Raw genomic sequence first — 4,400 nt, 5'->3', positions numbered from 1 at the left:
TTTGGTTTTTTGGTGCTTGCATCATTTAGTGTTTATAATCTAAACTACTTTGGATTATTAGTTGGTTTTCAAAGTGCATGTAGCTTCACATTTCTCAAGTTATGTTGATTTCCGGAGTGCAAGTGCCTTCGTATTTTTAAGTTAAATGTTCGCCCCTGGTAACTTGAATTCGTGGATCAGCCACTGCACACAAATCATACACGAATACCAATACGAATTAAATGAAATGCAGGGACTTATGCTGGCTCGTTGTACAGGCTCACTGCAGCTCTACTTGCTCTTGGGATGTTCCATGTACAAGTCCATGTTACCACTTGCTTGGATGTGCAGGCCTTGTGCTTCTTGCATCCCCCTCTGCATTTTTGACACGGCGAATGGTTGATCAAATAAGAGGAATCGACCTTGATGTTGTACCGGAGGACAGATACTTACAAGGTTATACAAGTGTGCAGGATGTGTACCAGATCTCGTAGCCCCGTCATGCTTTGCTAAAAAATGGATTTGCTTGTTTCAGATGATATCTCTAGAAGAAATAAGAGTTAAAGTTAGAGTTGCATAGGCGTGTAAGCTAAGAGAGCAGTGAAAGGATATCCAAACATCGTCGGAACAGTGCACAAGGGAGTGATGTGTGGATACCTAGTTCGGGCTGGCGTTTGGGCATGCTCGCCTAGCTAGAGTGCGGGTCACTTCAGAGCCGTTGAGGGTGATGCACTGGCGTTGGCTGGCCGCGCACGGATGCAGATCTTGAGTGGCAGCAGAGCGCTACGATGCGGTGGACGAGACCGTTCGTGAAGCCCCAACGACCTCCGGGGGCGGAGGTGCGATGATGTGCTCTGTGAAGTAGCCCCGGTGAGCTGGGAGATGGCATCGGTGAAGCGCACCTGATGCGGTGGAACTCGGTGTCTGTGAGGCACGTCGGTTGCGGCGGCCGACGTTTTCGGTGGACCACCCGGTGCGGCGGACGAGGGCGTAGATGAGGTAGCTCCGGTGCGGTGGTGAAGCGCGACCGTCGTCTTCGTCGTCGTCGTCCGGCACAGAGGTGGGGAATGTTGGGGAAAGAGACGAGACGAGGGGCGATTCGAGGGATGGCGGCGAATTAGGGATTTGAGGAATCTGGGCGCGGAAGGGGACGGTGGAGAAGAGAAATTTTGCATGGCTGGAATTGAGGCTGCCAGATATTTCAATCTGAAATGTGGAAGCGCAAACTTATATTTTCGTCGTCCTTTTCTTGGGGGGGTGGCTGGGTGCTTCGCATCCGTCCGACACACGCGACCACCCCGACAGGACTACGCTTCGGTGCCTTAAGGCACCTGCCTTTGTGTCCATGACATCTGGGCCCAACAGGTGGTTGGCCCACATGTCAGTCACCCAAGGGTTGTTGCCTTTAAGGCACCGAAGCAGCGTCCACCCCGACACTACACTAGTCTGCCTGGTGCGCCTACGTTTGAGAATGCAAACGAATCTTCTTTCATTTGCAAACGAATCTGTATGTATTACCATGCCCATGTTTTCCTTGCAATAATTAGTCATTCGAAATGAGATACTCCATCCATTCACTTTTGTAAGTCGTTTCAGACAACTTAAAACAAACTGTTTTGCACATTTTCTGAAATGTCTTCAAGGTCTTATAAAAGTGAATAGAGGGAGTACTATAAATTAATTAATGAGGAGTTATTTGAAAAAAAATCGAAACGGTACCCATGCTAGTGTGGATTAGAGTGTGTCACATTATTTGAATTAGAGTGTGTGTCGTGTAGTTAGTTATTTGAATTAGCGTGTGTGTCACGTAGCGATCTCCAATTCTAATGTGGATTTAGCATTTCACTGTATCCATGCTACGTTTTTGATACAAATTCATATGTATATGATGAACACCATGGTAGTGAGAAAACTTTTGGATGGATTCAAACATATGACCTACAAAATAGCACAACAAATTGAGCCAATGTCAACTTTTCAAAACATAGTATGGCACGAATTCGAAATAATTACCCGTATGCCTGGTCCTCGGTTCAAATCTTACAATGTACACCGAATTGGAACATCGATATTAAGTCTCATACTATGTACATTCTGAAGGAAATATGCCCTAGAGGCAATAATAAAGTTATTATTTATTTCCTTATTCCATGATAAATGTTTATTATTCATGCTAGAATTGTATTAACCGGAAACATAATACATGTGTGAATGCATAGACAAACATAGTGTCACTAGTATGCCTCTACTTGACTAGCTCGTGAATCAAAGATGGTTAAGTTTCCTAGCCATGGACAAAAGAGTTGTCATTCGATTAACAGGATCACATCATTAGGAGAATGACGTGATTGACATGACCCATTCCGTTAGCCTAGCACTTGATCGTTTAGTATGTTGCTATTGCTTTCTTCATGACTTATACATGTTCCTGTAACTATGAGATTATGCAACTCCCGTTTACCGGAGGAACACTTTGGGTGCTACCAAATGTCACAACGTAACTGGGTGATTATAAAGGAGTACTACAGGTGTCTCCGAAGGTACATGTTGGGTTGGCGTATTTCGAGATTAGGTTTTGTCACTCCAATTGTCAGAGAGGTATCTCTGGGCCCTCTCGGTAATGCACATCACTATAAGCCTTGCAAGCAATGTAGCTAATGAGTTAGTTACGGAATGATGCATTACTTAACGAGTAAAGAGACTTGCCGGTAACGAGATTGAACTAGGTATTGGATACCGACGATCGAATCTCGGGCAAGTAACATACCGATGACAAATGGAACAAAGTATGTTGTTATGCGGTTTGACCGATAAAGATCTTCGTAGAATATGTAGGAACCAATATGGGCATCCAGGTCCCTCTATTGGTTATTGATCGAGAATGGTTCTAGGTCATGTCTACATAGTTCTCGAACCCGTAGGGTCCGCACGCTTAATGTTACGATGACAATTTTATTATGAGTTTATAAGTTTTGATGTACCGAAGTTTGTTCGGAGTACCGGATGTGATCACGGACATGACGAGGAGTCTCGAAATGGTTGAGACATAAAGATTGATATATTGGAAGCCTATGTTTGGACATCGGAAAGGTTCCGGGTGAAATCGGGATTTTACCGGAACACCGGGGGGTTACCGGAACCCTCCCGGGGGTTAATGGGCCTTAGTGGGCCATGAGGGAGAAGAGGAGGGCCGGCCAGGGCAGGTCGCTCGCCCCCTCCCCTCCTAGTCCGAATAGGACAAGGAAGGGGGGGGCGGCGCCCCCCTTTCCTCTTTCCCCTCCCCCCTTTCCTTCTCCACCAAGGCAAGAGGGGGGAGTCCTACTCCCGGTGGGAGTAGGACTCCTCCAGGCGCAACCCAAGGGGGCCGGCCGCACCTCCCCCTCCCTCCTTTATATACGTTGGCAGGGGGGCACCCCGTAACACACAAGTTGATCTACGGATCGTTCCTTAGCCGTGTGCAGTGCCCCCCTCCACCATATTCCACCTCAGTCATATCGACACGGAGTTTAGGTGAAGCCCTGCGCCGGTAGAGCATCATCATCGTCACCACGCCGTCGTGCTGACGGAACTCATCCCCGACACTTTGCTGGATCGGAGTCCGGGGATCGTCATCGAGCTGAACGTGTGCTGAACTCGGAGGTGCCGTACGTTCGGTGCTTGGATCGGTCGGATCGTGAAGACGTACGACTACATCAACCGCGTTGTCATAACGCTTCCGCTTACGGTCTATGAGGGTACGTGGATGGACACTCTCCCCTCTCGTTGCTATGCCATCACCATGATCTTGCGTGTACGTAGGAAATTTTTTGAAATTACTACGTTCCCCAACTGTGGTATCAGAGCCTAGGTTTTATGCATTGATGTTATATGCATGAGTAGAACACAAGTGAGTTGTGGGCGATATAAGTCATACTGCTTACCAGCATGTCATACTTTGGTTAAGCGGCATTGTGAGATGAAGCGGCCCGGACCGACATTATGCGTACGCTTACGCGAGACTGGTTTCACCGCTACGAGCACTCGTTGCTTAAAGGTGACCGGCGGGTGTCTATCTCTCTCACTTTAGTTGAACCGAGTATGGCTACGCCCGGTCCTTGCGAAGGTTAAAACAGCACCAACTTGACAAACTATCGTTGTGGTTTTGATGCGTAGATAAGAACGGTTCTTGCTAAGCCCGTAGCAGCCACGTAAAATTTGCAACAACAAAGTAGAGGACATCTAACTTGTTTTTGCAGGGCATGTTGTGATGTGATATGGTCAAGACGTGATGCTATATTTTATTGTATGAGATGATCATGTTTTGTAACCGAAGTTATCGGCAACTGGCAGGAGCCATATGGTTGTCGCTTTATTGTATGAAATGCAAACGCCCTGTAATTGCTTTACTTTATCACTAAGCGGTAGCGATAGTCGTAGAAGCA

Source organism: Triticum dicoccoides, chromosome 3B (genome assembly GCF_002162155.2).
Source record: "Triticum dicoccoides isolate Atlit2015 ecotype Zavitan chromosome 3B, WEW_v2.0, whole genome shotgun sequence".
In the NCBI taxonomy this organism is placed as follows: domain Eukaryota; kingdom Viridiplantae; phylum Streptophyta; class Magnoliopsida; order Poales; family Poaceae; genus Triticum; species Triticum dicoccoides.
The sequence above is the reverse complement of the archived record's forward strand: the minus strand, read 5'-3'. Positions refer to the sequence as shown.